Genomic DNA, 19,104 nt, shown 5'->3' with positions numbered 1-19,104 from the left:
AGAAGAGTGCTGGAGATGGGCGGCGGCGACAGTCACACGGGGAGGAGAATACGCTTCACGCCGCGGAGCTGCACACTCAAAAACGGCAGATTTACCTCAACAACTGCAGAGATAGGTAGATAGATAAATGTATGTTAAAAGAATATGACATAATTCCTCCAGTTTGCTGTCTATGGTAAAATGATAGAAATAAGAGCATCTAATGAGTCCGAGTTCTGCACTGGGTCCGTGGGGAGCGCTTTGCATTCACACTTACTTTAGTTTTCCCTCCAGCGACTGTCCGACCTCCCTTAGAGAGGAGGAAACAGAGCCACGGTTGAGTGTCAGCAGTATCCCCAGCATAACACCCCCGGTGTTTTCAAAGGAGGGCAGGGACACCCTTCTGGCCAGGGCATCGGTGGGCGTTTGCTGCACAGTCGTGTTGGGAGGAGGAGGGAGGCCCGGTTACGGAGGCTGCGTCCACACTGGGTTGGCTCTGGGCAGAGAGGACAGACCGTATAGAAGAAGGGCACACAGGAAACAGCGACAGGGTCAGAGGAAACAGGAGATGGAAGTGGCTTGGGCAACGTAAGCCCCAAGAATTTACAGAAAGCGGCCAAGAGCGCTGACTTCCTGCAGCGCAGGGTCCGGGGCACACTTCATGGCGTGCACACAGGGAGGGCGCAGGCGGTAGACTGGGACACTAACGGGGATGCGATGGGACCTTTCCATGTGGCTTTGTGAGGAAAGAGTTGACAGGAGGTCAGAATACCCTGAGACCTTCCTTTGACGGGCCTCGCTTGGCTTGGCAGCCAGCCTTCAGGTGATGCTGGAGGCCCGTAGTCAAGATCTTCAGCTGCAACCAGCCTCTGGGAAAAGGGGTTCCTGAGACCGAAGCCTCAAAACTTGGGCATGCACCAGCCTTGCCTGAAGAGATTGTCAAAACCCAGATTTCTGGACCCCACCCCAGAATTTCTGACTCATTAAGTCTGAGGTAAGGTCCAAGAATTTGTATCTCTAACAAATTTCCAGGTGGTATCAAAGCAGCTGGTCCAAGTACCACACCTTGAGCATCACCAGGGGCCACACCTTGAGGACCATAAAGGAACATGCCTTGGGACTTCCAGGTGCCACACCTGGGAGACCACCAGTGACCACCCCCTGACCAACACCAGAGGCCATGCTTTGAGGACCACCACCCAAGGAGGTGCCTTGGAGGGGGCCTTGGAAATCAGAAATGTCTTGTCCTCTAGGTTTTGTCTTGCACTGCAGCAAGCCCTGAGCGGGCATGCTGTCTTCAAGAGCTGGGCTCAGAGCGAGAACGAGAACATACCCAGAGCCCTGCTGGCGCGGCTCAGGGCTTGAGTGTCGGCCCACCGACCAGGAGACCGCAGTCAATTCCCGGTCAGGGGACATGCCCGGGTTTCGGGCTCGATCCCCGGGGGGGGTGCAGGAGGCAGCCGATCAATGACTCTCTCTCATCAGAGACGTTTCTATCTCTCTCTCACTTTCCCTTCCTCTCTCTGAAATCAATAAAAGCATTTTAAAAAATAAAAAGAGCACACACAGGGGACAGCATGGTAGGGGCAGGCAGGAAAACAGCAGCCCTGCAGACAAGGGCAGGAGGGCAGAGGAGTGGTCAGTGCCCAAGGTGCCCTGAGGGCTCCTACACTCGGCTCCAGAACAATAACCAGGACTTGGCCAGAAATCACCTTGGTGCTGCCCCAAACCCACTCCCGTTAGAAGTGTTCCCACCTCCTGCATCAGCCAAGCGTTGAGTGCCACAGGCAGAGGACAGCAGAGCCCAGGGCCCTACATCCTGCCTGAAATGACTTGAGAGAGCAAGAGAAGATCAGGTGTTTTCCAGAAGTTCAGGCATTCCCCTGAAGACTAAGATAGGGACTCCAATTATCAGGAACCAGGCAGGTTGGTGACGCCTCCCATGGCCCTCAGCACTTCCTTTTTCTGATTCCAGTCCCTGCACTCCTGGCCAGCACACACCTCTGTGGGTTTTGCAACACTAACTGAATGTAGGAACTCCCGGGGTCCTGCGGAAGGGACCCAGTTTTGTATCTCAGTATGTGTACCAACTTCCACATTGCCCAAAACGGTCAGGGAGCAGTTCCCCTGGGCAGACCCTTGACGCTCAGCTGCAACTGTGCTCTTACTCTCAACATTAAGGTATGGGCCTGGGGTAGCACAGGTAACAAGAAGCCCAGCCCCTGTCCTTGGGAACCTCTCCAATGTGGGAGCTAATCCATAGCTCAGTCTCCAGTAAGGAAATGCTGCTTATGTAAGAATGGCCATAGCCACTTTGTGCAGTATATGGCTGTCTGACTTCTCTGCTGTATACCTGAAATTACTACAAAATCATATTGAATGTAAACTGTAATAAAAAATTTTTTTCAAGAATGGCTGTGCCCGGCCGGGCGTGGCTCAAGCAGTTAAGCATCGACCTAGGATCCAGGAGGTTGGGGTTCGATTCCCGGTCAGGGCACAGGCCCGGGTTGCGGGCTTGATCCCCAGTTGGGGGCGTGCAGGAGGCAGCCGATCAATGACTTTCATCATCGATGTTTCTATCTCTCTCTCTCCCTCTCCTTTCCTCTCTCTGAAATCAATAAAGATATATTTTAAAAAAAAAAGAATGGCTGTAACTGAATGTGAATCTACTAACAGAACCATCAATGTGTCTAATCTTAGAAAATTTATATGGTAAACATCATTATTTCCATTATACAGATGAGAAAAGGTGAGACCCAAAGGAACTGAGGGTCAGAGAAAATAGGTAACTTACATGCAATCAAATTGCTAATAAGCCTCAGAATCAAGGTCAAACCTGGACTTTTCTGACTCTAAAGCCTCATCCCCTTCACAGCCCCTGCTAGGCTTACCTTCACGCAGGGAAGAATGAACCCCAGGAAGCACTGCAGGGGCCCTGGTGGGTCTTGCAAGGTTGTTGCTGAGCCCTGGCAGTAAGAGGTCTAGAGCCAGGCTAGCTGTCTGGCCCCCGCCCACACTACAGACAAGCAGGCCTAGGAAGGACTTTGTGGCCTCGTCATTCCCCCAGGGAAGAGCTGATACCCAAGTGCCACCAGGCCAAGGGTTTCTTAGCCCGGGCACAAGGCAGGCACCAGGTGACTGGTCACTGCCTGGGCTGCAGCCCACCCAGCCTTAGTCAGTCACCCTCCAGGCTCCTCCCCCTTCCATCCCAGAAGTAAAACCTCAGAGAACTTCGAGGCCTCCTTTATACTTCTCAGGCCGCTTGTTAAGGTGTGAGAGATGAAAGATTTCTGGAATTGGTTATTGACACAATCCTCCTGTTTAGCTTATTAAATTTTAAGTATAATTTGGTCAGAAAATATACACAAAAATCACTAAATTTTCAAATGTATCTAGAAGAATGCATCATTCTTGGCTTATAAGGAATTAAGCATCTCTTAATTCTCATGGAATTAATTACTAAATTAAAGAATTCTTAATTCTCACAGACCAAAGAAGACATGCTAAAATGAGAGCTCAGACCACCTATATCACACATAAAGAAAGCTAACAGTTGCCTTGGCTCCCCTACTATCCAGGCAGAACTAGATCCAGAAAACTCTGCTTTTAGGTTAATGAGGAAAAGACACTTTCAGACGCAGCTTTGCAAGCGATGCTTGTTCACAGAAGTGCAGGGCAAGGAAGCAGTGCTGGCAGCGGGGGGCCAGGCAGCAGCCCCGGCTCAGTCTCCTGGCCGCCCCGTGACCCAGCCCCACCTGCAGCACGAGGCTCCTCAAGGGTCTGTCCACCAGCGAAGGTCCTCTTTTTAAATCAGGCTCATGTTCAGAGCCTTCAAACTCCTGGATATTTGTTTAACCAGAATGAGTCTCCTACATCCTGGCGAAATTCTTGACTTGTTGGAAATATTTTTAACCCAGACCTAATGCCCAGAAGATGGGAAACAGCACCTGAGGGGCCTCAAAAACAGCCAAGGAATCTCAGAATCCTACACAAGTGAATGAGACAGGTTCCCTAGGCACCTGCCCTCTGTGGGCTTCTCCTGGGGAGGGGGCTAAGAGAAGCGCCACCCCCACTGCTCCTCTGTCTCTCTCCCAGCCCTGCCAGGGCCGGCCTCGCTGCTGCAGTCTACCCTGCCTCCCAGCCACCCCACGTTGTCAGACTGGGAAGCACAGCTCCATCTTGTCACTCCCTTCCTTGCTCAAATGTCTTCAATCAATGGCTCCCCATGCTCTCCAGGAACATTCCCAAGCTTTTGACCCTGGGTGATAGGGCCCCACCCTTCCCTTGCCTAATTTCCCAGGGCGCCCCCAGTGGGAACTGCCCACTCACTTTCTGACCCTCTGCCTTTACTCGGGTGACCTTGGCCTGAGATGCCCCTCCTTCACCCCACATGTCCAAACCCTGCTGCCTTCAAAGCCCAGCTCCAGGCTCCTCTGGGCACAGGCCTCCCTGATGCCGCAGCCAAAACAGCCCCGTTTCTCTTTCCGGCTCCCAAACTCGGGCCACCACGGCCGCCTGTGAGCAGAAAGCAGCCGCTACCGACGGTGACAGCCCTCTGCAGTTTTCAAAGCTGCAGCCACACATGGTCTCCTCTGGTAATTACACGGGGGTGCTCTGGGTTCCAGTCATCCTCGATCACCCCATGTGCAGGGAAGGGGGACCCGGGGTGAGCTGTGCAGCGGGGCACAGTGAAAGCGAGTGTCTGTAATGCCCAGAGGCTTCCTTCCCCGGTGACCGCAGGCTGCCTGCACCCCAGGCACCCCTTTCCCTGCCGGAGCTGCAGCCGGGGCGCCCTCCACCCGCTGCAGAAGGACCCCTACGCCCAGGGCAGAGACGCGGTGGGGACCCAGAGCTGCAGCGGGGCTCAGCCTGCCCTACCCCGGGGGCCACTTTCCCCCTGACCTGGTGGGAGCTCCGGAGGCCGGGGAAGCCCGCGCTGACTCCCACGCGCGCTGACCCACCACGTACCTGGATCTTCCTGTGGACATGCCCTTATTCATCTTTGTGCATCTATTTTGTGCACATCCTTTGAAAGCTGATATTGGAGGGCTGCTCGGGCGATTTTATTATTATATTGAAAACACCAAAATCAAAGTGTCCCCCCTGTTTTGCATACTGCTTTCACATCCAAGCATATTTTACTTATAACTGATATAAAAACAATTTAATTGCATTCCTCACCCATCATCGCATCCTAAGCATGTTCTACATTGCCCCTCCCCTAAATTACCAGATCGTGAAGCATCCCCTTGGTCTAACATCACTGACTTAGCCCTAGGAGCTGGGTGCTGAGGGTGTCTCCATCGCTCTCAGGGGCAGTGCTGGGGGAAGGACACCCACTCGGCCATTTCGTTCTCTGTGAATCATCTGGAAGATGAATTCTCGAAAGAAAGACTAGTCATTGGGCCAAAAGGGCAGTTTTCACACTTGTGCCAAACATTAGCTACTGCTGTCCAGAAGCACTTCCTCGGCTTCTTAGTGGGGGTGCTGCCAACTGCAAAGCGCACAGGCTGTACATCAAGTGGAACTGGGTTCCAATCCCAGCTTAGTCCCCTACCGTCTGCGGGGAGAACGGCCCCTCCTCTCTGGGCCTCCACGATCTCACCCGTACAACGGGGGTAATGAAACTGATCTCACTGTGGGGATTAAACGAGGCTGCAAAGAGCAGTGCCCTCCCCAGTGCCTGGTTTGTTGCGGGGACTGAATCCATTCTTCTTGCCTCCATACTTTCTCCTTGAAATTATTTGAGACATGAGGACTTTCACTTTTCTACCTTTCTGTCCTTCCTGAACTGTGTTCCCCACAAAAGCCTCTGGCCATGAAAAAAGACCTCTTCCTCTGCAGGGTGCTGCCCAACAGAAATACAAAGCCAGCCACAGATTCAAGCCACAAGCGTAATTGTAAATTTTCTGGTAGCCACATTTAAAAAGTAAAAATAGCCCTGGCCGGTGTAGCTCCGTTGGTTGGAGCCACTGATAACATCTGGTAACACTGAAAGGTGGCAAGTTCGATGCCCAGTCAGGGCACATACCCGGGTTTCAGGTTCCATCCCTGGTAAGGGTGTGTATGAGAGGCAACCGATAGCTGTTTCTCTCTCTCTCTCTCTTCCTTTCCACTTCTCTCTCTAAAATCAATAAAACACTTTTTAAAATAATTTTTAAAAGTAAAAATAAATAGACTAAATTAATTAAACTTATTTTTAAATATATTTGAAAATATTTTATTTAACCCAATATATCCAAAATATTATCTTTTCAATATGCAATCAAAATTTTAAGCGTCAATGAGACATTTCAGGTTTCTTTTTGTTTGTTTGTAACATCTTTGAAACCTGATGTACATTTTACACTTAGAGCTCATCTCAGTTCAGACTGTGCACATCTCAGATTGGGCTACAGGCTACTACACTGGGCAGCCCAGGTCTAGACTTTGAGACTTAAGCTTTGAACAGATGTGTAGATTCTTCAGATGGGACCATCAGCCAAGGATTTGGGAATGTTGTCTGGAGACATCATTTCAAGAACAAAATGCGGGAGCATTTTGAGGTTTACAGCACTTGGAGGGAGATAAATGCAAGGCCCTAGTTGTAAGTAAAATGGGTGGCAGCGCGATGGTGCGGCTCGAGGAGCTGTGAGCGACCCACCTTCCTCTTTTCCCTCCTGAGCAAGGTCTCCCCCCTCCCTCCCCCACATGGCCAAGCTGTCTTGCTTTTCCACCAGGGAGGTCCCTTGGAGGCATGAGGAGCTGCGATTTCATTTCTCCACTTAGTGTCTAATAGGCAGCACCACTTCTGTGTCTCAAACCTACATTCTGGAATCACGGCCCCCTGCATCTATGCTCTCTCTGCCCTGGCCCAGCTTGGTAATGACAGCTCTATTATCCTGGTTGCTCTAGCCTTCAGCTTCTCGCTCTCACACCCTGCCTTTAAAACATCAAGCCCAATTCTCAGCAAGTACTTAGAATCTCACCACTCTGACCATGTCTCATTACCTTCCTTCCTATCCCTAGAAGCCACCATGACCTCTAGCCTGGATTATTGCAGCAGCCTCCGGAGGGTCTCACTTCCTCCCTTGCTCCCCATGGAAAAGCTAAAATGATTCTTTTTTAAAAATGCGAGTGTAAGTCAGCAAAAGTAAAAAATATATTTTCAATGACAATTGAAATGATTTAAAAATATAAGCTATCTAGTAATAAATCTAGGCAAAATATACACTACTTTTATGAAGAAAATTATTAAATTTGTTTAAATACTTTAAAGAAGACCTAAATAAGTGAGGAGACAAATCACCATAAATTGGAGGAGTCTACTTCACAAAGATACCACCTCTCTCCAAATTATATTTTCAATCAAATCTGAACATAAGATTTTGTTGAACCTGAAAAGCTGATTCTAAAATTCATATAAAGGAAGTAAGTACCAAGAATGTCAAGACAGAATGAGAGAAGGGAAAAACAGAAGAGACTTTTTCCAGATATCAAAATTTATCATAAGCCTATAGTTAACAATATTATATAGTATTGGCAGAGGGATAAACAAATTGACAGAAAAGAGACACCCAAATATACATGATGACTTGATTTACAACAGAACTGTTGTAGATCCTTCAGTTAAAGCACAGCCTTTTTAATAAATGGAGATAAGACTTGGTTATCCACAAAAGAAAAACAAAATAGAATGCTCCCCCCATATCACACCACACAGAAAAATTATTTCCAGGTGAGATTAAAGATTAAATGTGGAAATCAGAATTATTTAAAAATATTTTAAATACTGTAAGAGAACAACTTTGTAACTTTATAGTGAAGACCTTTGTAGACAATGCATAAGTACTTATTATAAAGGAACATATGGATAAATTAAGCTTGTTTAGAATTAAGATACTTGGTCACTAATAGAAATCACAAAGAATGTAAGGATACAAGGCACAAACAAGAAAAACTATTTACAACATACATAAATGATAAACGATTACTATCCGAATATGAATTGAATTACATACAGTAAATCAATAGGATAGATGACATCTGTCCCATAGAGAAACGGGCAAAAAAACTGAACCAAAATAAAGGAACACAGAATAACCAATAAAGATATAAAACGGTGCCCGGCCTTAGTAATTGAGGAAATGTAAATTTAAACATAGTTTGATGGTTTTTCATGTTTACTGGATAGGCAAAAATAAAAACTCTAACATCAAATGTTGGAGAAGATGTGGAGCAACGAAAACTTTTACACATTGCTGATGGCAGGGAAACTGATACAATGGTGCCGGTTTTATCCCTCCAGGCTGAAGGTATAGATACCCACCAAATGCATGTCTAGGGCCCACGCGCTAGGGAAGGCGTGCACACGTGCCCCAGGACACACGTAGAGGAGAGGCCTAGCGCATCGACAAGGGCTAGGGCGCCTAGCAGCTTATCGTAGGAAACACAGAAGCCTAGAAACAGCCCCCGTTCCCATCAGCGGTGACTTGGAGAAGTATATTGAGATATATTCCTATATAACAGAATATTATACAGTATAAACGTGAATGCATTAGATGCTCATGCAACAATATGAGGGAATTCCAGAGACATAATTTTGAACAAATTAAGCAAGTCTTCAAAGAATATTTAATTCCTATTTACACAGTTCAAAAATGTGCAAAACTAAATAACGTATACTTAGAAATTTAAATGTACAAGATAAATCTACAAAGAAAATCAAGGGAACGATAAGCCCCAAATGCAGGACAACCGTTTTCTGTGACGAGGGAGGGGGACAGGCACACCAGGACTGCAAGCTGCTGACAGTCCCCCAGGTGCCAAGGCAGCAGCCCACAGGCCCCACGGCCCGCGTCTCCTTGTACCCATGCCCTTTCTCCAAATTTTCTTTTCTGCCTAGTCAACATTTAAAAGCTTCCCAAGCCAGGGAACGCACACCCAAGTCGTCACGGCACGGGAAGGCCACGCCCTCTGGGCATCGCCCGCATGCCACACGCCCCTTTCTGCTACGCTGGCCTCCAGCAGGCCTCGCCTCTGCACCTTGGCCTGTCCGTTCCCCTGCCAGCCGGCTGTTCAGAGGCCCACAGGGCTCGGACCCTCCCTTCCCTCAGGTCCGCCAGAAGGCGCGTTCGCAGCCTGGCCGCGCACTCCCGCCTCCCGCGCTCCATCCCCCCTCGGCGCGGGCACCAGGCACCACTGGCCTGGTCACTGACTCTGTTGCCCGCCTGTAAGTGGTTTTTAATAAACACTTGTTGAACAATTAAGTGGATGACTATGCAAAACATCATACTAAAATTAAAGTGTCCCATGGAGAGGGTAATACATGAAATCCTTAGTTTAGTTACAGGATTCGCTCCTCATCAATCCAGAGCTTGGTGGGAATTCAGGGGAGAGTCAGAGGGCCAGTTCTCAGCCACCAGGTGGTCCTGCTTGTTCAGAAAATGTTGCCATTTCTAAGGTTTAATGTGGTGATTCAGGTGAGGAAAGGAAGCCCAAAGAGGCACCTACTTACCAGACCCAGGAGTGACCACAAGGCCAGGACAGAACCCTCTCCCTTGGTGACCAGTCTGGAGTGGTCCCCGCTGCTTGGGACCCTTCAGAGGCCTGCCCAGGGGCTGGGCAAGGGAGTCTCACAGTGAACCCCGTCCCCCTGTCCTGACAGGCCCAGCGCAGCCTCGCTCGGTGGGGCAGGTCTTCCTTAGCAGCACCAGGAGGGAGGCCTGCGCGGGACCACGAGCAGTGGCGTGGAGCCTGGCCTGTCTCTGTCAACTGTCCCGACAGTGACAGCCTCCCAGCAGACCCAGGCATCAGAGAGGCCGCCCACCCTGCCTAACTTCCTGCTCGTCAGCGTCAGCTTACCTCCTCTCCCACATCCACAGGCCCAGGTCAGCCCTGGCGGTCACATGTGCCCGGTGTTCAGCTTTCCAGGAGGCGGCGGTAGGCCCCACCCTGACAGACAGACCCCCACGCTCACCCCGGTGTTGGCCTGACGTGGCCAAGAGCAAGATAACCCACCCAGGGGCGTGTCAGTCAGGGCCTGCAGCCGTCAGATGGCATGGGTGCCCCCATATCCAGCCACAGCCCCGAGGCTTGAGGGAAGGGAACCCGGCCCCGCGTCGTCAGCCTTCAGCGGCCTTTCACTATGAATCACTCGCACTGGGTCTCTGCTCGTTTCCTGGAGAAAGCAGAAGTGGAGAGTCCGCAGATGCCTGATTCTGCCCACTGCTGGCCGTCAACAAAGCTGCCTGAGCTCGGGGGTGACTCGGCCGTAGAAAGGCCCCTCGGGGCAGTAGCTCAGTGGTCAGGCAGCGATGGGTGGGGCCAGGGACAGAGGAGAACAGCTTGTGAGTGGTGGGAAAGGCCAGCTCAGCGCCCCAGGCTGGGCTTCTCTTCCCCAGCGCCTCTCTTCTTTGAGCCTCCGGGAAAATGAGAATAAGGACGGTGTTCAGGCGACTTAATTAGAGGTGTGTCTAAAGCGCACCCCTGGACATTGCCAGGGCTCAGCAGCCCCCTTCACCAGCCCAGAGACCTTTTCCTTGGGTCCCTTTCTCCATCCTCAGACCTAACTTGTACAATTGATAAGGGAATCTCTAAAGTCAGATGGCCAACCATGTGTTACACTGAAGTAATGATGAAAAAAAGTTTCAGTAATAGAATGAAGTTCTCTGAAACTCACTATCAACACTCTTGTTCCTTTGGGCGAATCGGGTCGAATCATTTCACATCATCTCTCCACAACACCATCCATGTAGGACCAGCCAGCACTGTCCCTTCAAACCCAATACCTCGCTCTGCCACACCTGCAGGAACAGATGTTGGCACGATTGTCTGACCCTTAAAGCTCCTCACCTGCTTCTAGCTCACAAACAACTGACCATTTATGGGTAACTTAGTGAAAGGCAACATCGCCTGCTATGGGAGGCAAAAAAGCTCTGACACTGGCTCAAAGATGAAAACATTTGTAATGAAACTTCAACTTTTACCAATGCAAACTTGCCAGTAAACAGCAGCCAACATAGAAGAGCTGTCCAGCCTAAGACTTGGGCCACATGCTCATGCTGGTTCCATGGGCATTCCCCAACAGGAGTCAGAAGTTCCAGTATTTCTGCTCAAGTTTTCATTTCTCACTCCGCTGTCCATGGGTATAAAGGAAGTGAGAATGGAAGGTGGAAGGGTGCACAGCACAGCAGAGCCCCACCGATCATGCTGAGACATGCAATGAGTGTGCGCAGAGGCACAAGCAGTACCCTGTCAAGACAGAATGGCTCCGATATTTTTAAAGCAACAAATGAAAACCCATGGTTTTACTGTTTCAAAGATCTACTGCCTTATAGTGTGTACCATTGTGGGGGGAAATGTTAATTTTCTTGGCAGTTGGCACAAAACTATTCCCTAGAAAGACACCTGTTTTGTTGACTAAAGATAATAGGTTAGTAGAAGCTGGAATCTTAGCTGAAAATCTGGGTTGAAGTTCTCACTACTACAGCAAGACAATTAACATCGTTCAGTCTGTTTCTTACTTGTGGGATGGAACTAATATGGTGTAAGGAACAAATCAAGCAGTATTTGCAAGAGGATTTTTGAACACTAAAAAGGTGTATACAAATGTGAATTATTATTATTGAGAAAGTAACCCTCATGAAGACATTGAAGCAGCCAGGGCAACTGTGACTTGCTCATGTACATGTGTATTTTTGTTGAGCGGAAATGTGAGATTCTGTGATTTTTTTTAATGTCCAAAAATAGCAGTTATACTTCTGCTTCCAGTTATGATAGGGCCCACCCTCCCACTGAAAACAACTCTAAAATAGAAAAATATATGAGAAAACTTTTTTCAGGTATTTTATTTCTGGCAGCATAGACCATGATCTTTGACACAGAAAAGCACACAAGGTAAGTCCCACCATTGCCCTGGCTTTCTTCCTATGGGTGCTTTTCTGCCATAGTGCAAGGGGGTAGAGCCCTAGGGGCAGTAATTTCCCATAACTAAAAAGGTATAAGTCAAATAGTTCCAGGATTCTTAAGGGGCTGGAATTATCAGGACAGGGTTCTGAGAAGAGTGTGTTGTGTGAAAATTCATTGTGTGTGTCTTTAGCCAAGGGTTGCCTGTATATGCAAGGAGTGAGACTCTAAGAGACAGAGCAGAGATCATCCGCTCCAAGAATGAGAACTGAATGGAGGTGGGAGGCTTGGGAATGTTAGGGAAGTTGGAGTTTGATCTCATTCAGAGTAGAGAGACTTCACTGAGAATCTTGGGAATTCATTTATAGCCTAAAAAGGCCACACCTAAGAAATAAGAACAATATCCTGGAACAAGAGCCAGGAACTAAAAACAAGTTCCAAATTTAAATAGACTAACAAAGAATAAAAGCCAGCCTGGCAGAACCAAAAATATTTCCCACAATTTAACTGCCAATCAGAACAAAATTCACCATCGTTTAAAGGAAGAAAGCATGACACAGCATCCCTCCCGTGTCTCATCCACACTGTCCAGCTTGCAGCTAAAATTAGCAGAAATCTGAAGGAACAGAAAAATGGAACCCAGAAGAAGAACTATCGATAGAAACAGATTCCAAGATGAACCAGATGTTGGAATTATCACACAAAGATTTTAAAATAACTATTAGAAATATTTTCAAAGATTTAAAAGAAAATATATATAAAATAATTGAAAAGTGGTGAATTTCAGCAAAAAAAGTAAAATAGAAGAAGATTTGAGTGTGGGAAAGCACTGGGGGACTGGGTGAAAAGGTAAATGGAGTAAGAAGTACAAATTGGTAGTTGCAAAATAGTCTTGAGGATGTAAAGTACAGCATAGGAAAGACAGTCAATAATATTGTAATAACTGTGGATGGTGCCAGGTAGGCACTGGAAATGTCAGGGGGAACATTTTGTGAAGTATATGATTATCTAACCATTATACTATACACCTGAAACTAATACAAAACAATATTAAATGTAAACTGTAATTGGAAAAAAACATTTTTTAAAAAAGAAGATTCAAATGTAAATTCTAGAACTGAAAAATATATCTGCAAATATATCTGAAAATTTCCCTGGTGAGCTGACAGCAAATTGCTGATCTAAAAAAAAAAGTCAGTAATCTTGAAGACCAATCAATAGAAATTATTCAATCCAAAGGACAGAGAGAGAAAAATGAATAAAAATAAACATAACTCAGTTACATTTGGGACACTATCAAATAGTATACTCTGTGTGTAACAGATGTCACAGAGAGATAAAAAAGAAAGAAGAGGCAGAAAAAGTATTTGAAGAAATAATGTTAAATTTCTAAAATTTGTTGAAAAACAGCAAATTGCAGATATAATAAGCTTAGTAAGCCCAAAGGAGAACAAAATCTAAAGAAAATCACACTGGGAAAAATCAGAGTCAAACTCATGAAAATCAAAAATGAAAAGATCATCTTAAAAGCAGTCAGATAAAAGAAATATTATATATAGGGAAAAAACACACAACCTCAGTCAGATGTTTTACCAGATACAATGGAAGTCATAAGACGATGGAAAGATATCTCTAATGTGCTAAAAGAAAAAAAAATTGTTAACCCATAATGCTTTAACCAATGATATCCTTGAAAAAGTAAGAGTGAAATAAAGTTATTTTCAGATCATGACAGCTGAAATCATTCATTTCCAGAAGACTTGCACTACAGGATATTTTAAAGAAGGCTTTTGTGGTTGAAGGGAAAAGACTTGAGATGAAACTTGGATCTACAGAAAGGAAAGGAAACCACTATTAATGGCAAATATGTAAGTAAATATGAACAAACTACGTACTTTTTCTTAATTTCTTTAAAAATACTATGACCATTTAAAGAAAAAAACTTTGGAATTTATACCATATGTAAATAAAAAAATATGACCACAATTGCACCAAAGATGAGGGAATAAATGGAAGCACACTGTTGCGAGCTTCTCACATTTTACATGAAACAGTATTTCACTAACTCTAAGTAATAATAAAATTGTGATACATTAAGGATACATATTTTAGTTATAGCTTGTGACAAAGATATCGGGAAACAAACTCACACTGAGCATCTAGTCTGTGCCAGATCCCAGCTAGACCCTAGAGAAACAGAGATGAGTAAGGCCAATATTCTGCTTGGGTAATTTCTTACAACACCTGTTCAAGTGAACAGGTGGTCTCCCTTATATAGCAACTTACAAACGCAAGCTCCTTTGTCCCTCAGAGCCTTGTTGTCATCAGTATCTAGGCAGCAAGAGGGAAAAGAGGGCGTATAAGGCAGACCCACCACTCATAAAAGCCCAGCCTATAGTGGCATGCCTCACTTCGGTTCACATTCCGCTGTAATTGCATGGCCATATCTAATGGCGAGGAAGCCTGGGCAGCCCAGCCCAGCCACGTGCCAGCCTTAATCCTATAAGGAGGAAAGAATGGGTGGTGGTAAGCTATCAGTCTCTGCCGTACTCTCTTCAGAAAGCCTATGATCTATACACAGGACAATATACAAAAAATGTTAATAATGCTTTCCTCACATTTAAAATAAATCATTTTAATTGTGTACATGATACCAAAAAAGTATAAGTAATCAAATAAAAATTGTTAATACCCTAAAACAGATAAACAATATCCATGTTAGAATAGCATTTCATTCTTTTTTTTACATTTACCAAAGTATATTTTTGGTCTTTTTTTTTTAACACATTTAGAATCCTGCCATAAATTTTGCTTCATAACCTGTTGGGGTTTTTTCTGCTGAATTCATCATAAACACTTTACCATTTCATTATTACAACGAATATTTATACCAGTTGGGGTGAAGAAGTAGGAAGGTTGTTTACAGGGCAATAGAATGCTGTGTATGTTTTTAACCTAGAGAGAAAGCACCTCCCTTGGAGCTAGTTGTATTTCCATATTTCCTCTGAAGATCATGATGAACTTCAGTAGAAGAGAATAATCCAACCAGAAGATTGTACTTCCTCAGAGACTGCAGACGTGAGGATTGGTACAACTGGAAAACAACTCCACTGGGACTTGCGGAACTATGGTAAATACTGACAGTGACGTGAGGAGACCTGGAGAGTGAAAGGGGGATTGGAAAATCATAAATGAGCAAACACTTTCCTAATTTCAAAAACTGCAGGAATGTAGGCTCTATCACTCTATATTGGTGGTATTGACACAAAACTCAAAAGGAGCCCATTGGGAAGGTAAAGAAGAATGTAGGTTATTCAACCCACTTCAGTCAGCATAAGGATTTGCCAGAGCCTAGTCCTAGCTGGGTTCTATAGGCACAAATCATAGATGAGAATGCCTTCGCCACGGAGCTCTCAACCTAAGAAAAAGTCCATTGGGCTAAGCTCCCTTATCCTTGGTGGGTAAGAAGCTACTGACATCACTACAACTGCAAGCTTAGTGAGGCATTGGGAAAGGCCTCTCGTGATTTTCACTTCCATCTGTTCCACTGCCATCTCCCAACACCCCACGTGACAGCCACTGTGCAAGATGCCTGAGGTGGCAAGTTCCAGTCTGACTTTGGGCAGTTCGTGGACATCATACACACCGCACAGAGCTCAGCCACCCCGCACAGCCGCTCATCTGCCATGCCAAATGGCTTTATTTGGGGGAAGTCGGAATAGCCAGCGGAAGCTTCCGTTCAGTTCTGAGTGCGCTCATGCCCTCACACCACTGATGTGGCACTGACATAAATCAGGTCCTCCCTAGAGTCTCAACTTTGGGGGAGGCCTCACGGAACCAAAGTGAGGATATCAGTGAGTAGCAGGCCCGGAAGGAGAATGGGGTACAGCCCCTGGCAATAAGGAAGGTGAGGAAATGTTCTGAAAAAAGATTCACTGGTTTTCCTGGCAGGTGTGGCTCAGTGAGTTGGAGCATCTTTCCGTACACCAGAAGGTGGCAGTTCAACTCCTGGTCAGGGCACACACCTGGGTTGAAGGTTCGATCCCTGGTCAGGGCACATGCAGGAGGCAATCGACTGATGTTTCTCTCTCACATCAATGTTCCTTTCTCTCTATGTGTGTGTCTCTCTCTCCCACCCTTCCCGGAACTCTCTAAAATAAATTTTTTTAAAAAGAAAAAGGTAAAATATTCATGGGTAGCAAAAGCCTTTTCAAGAAATGGTGATGAAACAACACAGATATCCATGATGAAAATAAATCAATCCCAGCCCCTACCTCACACCATATATATGTGTGTGTGTGTGTGTGTGTGTGTGTGTGTGTGTGTGTGTGTGTGTATAAAATCCAGATGTTTCTCCGACCAAAATGAAAAAGCTAAAGCTATAATGCTCCTAGGAGAAAACAGAGGAGAATATCTAGGCAACTTAAAAGTAAGAAAAGGTTTCTTAAACAGGATACAGAAAGCAATAATTATTTTAAAGCTTGATAAATCTGACTTTATCAAAATTAAAAACTTCTTCTGATTTTCCTAAAATACACTAGTAGTAAAAGAAAAGACAAGCCACAGACTGGGATAAAATAGTCACGAAGTGCATATATAACCAAGGAAGCATTTAGAACATATAAAGAGCACCAATAAATCAATAATTAAAAGATAAACAACCCAATAAGAAATGGACTTAGATACCAAAAAAATACATATACATATATACACACATATATATAAATAGCCAAAAAGTACATTAAAATGTGCTCAATAGTCTTCATTATCAGGTAAAGGCAAATTAAAACCCTTTGAGACACCTCAGCACACCCACTAGGATGGCTACAATTTAAAACATTGTCAACACCAAGTCGTAAGCATGTAAACCACTGGAATGGGCCTACATTGCTGGAAGAATGGGTAATGTGAGAACTACTTTTGAAAACAGTTTAGCAGTTTCTTACAAAGTAACACATATACATGTCATGTGCCCCAGCAATTCCACTCCCACGTCCTTACCCAAGATAAACGAAAACACATGTTCACACAAAGATTATGTATGAATATTCATAACAGCTTTATTCATAATAACTAAAACCCAGAAACAGCCCAAATGTCCATCCACTGGGTAATGGATAAACAAATCATGCTCTATTTACACAGTGGACTTCTACTCAGCACAGAAAAAAGAGCCAACTACTGATACCTTCTTCAACATGAACAGATCTCAGACACTATGGCAGAGAAGCTGCACAGAAAGAAAGATTGCGTTCTGTGATCCCATTTATGTGAAATTCCAAAACCGGCTAAACTTACCTATAGTGAGAAGTCAGAACAGTGGCTGCCTCTTGGAAAGGGGCACAGAGGAACTTTACTACGTGATGTGTTTTCTGTCTTGACAGGAGTGTGGGTTACACAGGTGGAACAAGTTTTTAAATCATGCAGCTAAAATTTTTGCATTTAAATATATATAAACTTTTCCATTAAAAAAACTATACAAATAATTAATTGGGGAATGGGTGGAGGTATAAATGAGACAAAAATGGTAGGAGGTTGATCAAGGTTGAAGCTGGACCATGGTACAGGGGCTCATTATATCACTATGTTTATTTTATGTTGAAATTCTTCTATAATAAACATTTTTAAAAGAAAATGAGAGAGAGTACAAAGGGAAAGCTACATTTACCAGAAATCAAGATATATTCTAAATCTTCTGTCATGGAAACAGTGTTCACATAAACAAAACAGTGAAACAGTATAAAATATCCAGAAATAGCCTCAATTACATATGCAAATTTAGTATACTCAAAGGTAACGTCTCAAATCAGTGGGGAAAGATGGACTATTAATAAGTAGTGTTAAGATAATTGGATATATATATGAAAAAATTAAATTAAATCATCTCTCACAACTCAATAAAACCTAAATGAATACACTGTTTACATGTCAAAACAAAATTAAAAAATGCTAAAGAAAAAATTAAAGAATTCACTCTGTATCTGACAGGGACGAGTAGGAACATAGTTCTGAAGAAGGGGCCACGAAGTAGGTCTGTCCCAAGGAGAAGCCAGGGTCAGGGCCAGGGAGCCAGAGTGTGAGTGAGGCCTGAGGGAGGAGCAAACACAGCTAAGCACTGGGCCATGGGGCCCAGGGGCTGCTTACAGGCCTGGGGAAATCAAATCAACCACGAGTTCATTTCACAAGTGCATGGGACATTGTGTTGAAGAACTGGCCTGGTCACGACACAGGGTCAGCCACGTCTGCAGCAGCTGCCTCGGGAGGAGCCCGGAGAAAAGAAGGGGAGAGTGTGCAGGAGGAGAAGTGCACACGGCACATGCAGTGCCAAGAACAACCATGCAAGCCCCAGCAGAGTCTTCGACAAAGATAGCAGAAGGATGCCAGGGCCAGGTCACAGGGGAGAGGAGTGAAGACCTGGGATGGTGACCCTTGTAAAATTCTTCCTAATCCGGGAGAGGCTGCTTCTCCATTCCCAAAGGTCACATTCAGCCCGTAACAGGTACAAAGTACTCCCCCACAGGAGGAGCTGAGAAGGATTTCTTTTCAAAAGGAAGAAAGGAAACACTAACAACATCGAGCACCTTGGAGCACCTTGCAGACAGTTGGCAACACCTTCCCCTCCCCCAGGGAGGATGGTAAGTGCTGAGAGATGGCTCCAGAGGAGCACAGGAAACAGATGGGCACAAAGACATCCTGAGGGAGGCCTGCAGGCCCACCTGGAATGCGCAGGCAAGCTCAGCCAGGGCATAGGAAGTGCTGCTTGGTGCCACGCTCAGCTCTCCCGGTTGTAACCAGAAAGAAGTAGAAAAAGCAGCACCCAAGGGCTTGATATGCAACTTCTGAGGCCTGAGACTTACAACTGACCCCCTGGGCAAGCATGGAAGGAGTACACCCACAGGAGGCGCTGTTCCTCTGCTCCCTGCATCCCGCTGCCTGCATCATCCTGAGTGGGGCTCTCCCAACTCCTCCCGGTTCACAGCGCTCCTGGCAGAACACGGCCAGCCTGGCTCACGGGAGTCCCCTCTCACGTGAGGTCCTGCCTCCCTGAGCAAGAGGCTCTCTATTCTCACACCTCCATTTGGACCAGTGAACCCTGGACCAACCCAATGTGGCCTGGACAGGACCTGGGAAGTGACTATAATTGGGTCACTGTGGTCAGTATGGGTTGGCCCCGAAATCAGAGCAATCACTCGTGGCAGGGATGCCAGCCTGGCTCACAGTGAGCAGAACTGGCTCCTC

At 45.9% G+C, this 19,104-nt stretch overlaps 1 protein-coding gene across 1 annotated transcript in view; it reads right to left on the bottom strand.

Annotated features, from left to right (window-relative positions):
- WDFY4 (WDFY family member 4) overlaps window positions 1-2,948 on the bottom strand; it is a 252,408-nt gene extending 249,460 nt beyond the window's left edge. The window contains exon 1 of the mRNA XM_081157692.1: window positions 2,871-2,948. The gene's annotated coding sequence lies outside the window, so the exon portion shown is untranslated. The remainder of the gene's footprint in view (window positions 1-2,870) is intronic.
- Between the last annotated feature and the right edge of the window lie 16,156 nt (window positions 2,949-19,104).

Source organism: Miniopterus schreibersii, assembly GCF_964146895.1.
Source record: "Miniopterus schreibersii genome assembly, chromosome: 14".
Taxonomy (NCBI): domain Eukaryota; kingdom Metazoa; phylum Chordata; class Mammalia; order Chiroptera; family Miniopteridae; genus Miniopterus; species Miniopterus schreibersii.
This window is presented reverse-complemented; position numbering and strand designations above follow the sequence as displayed.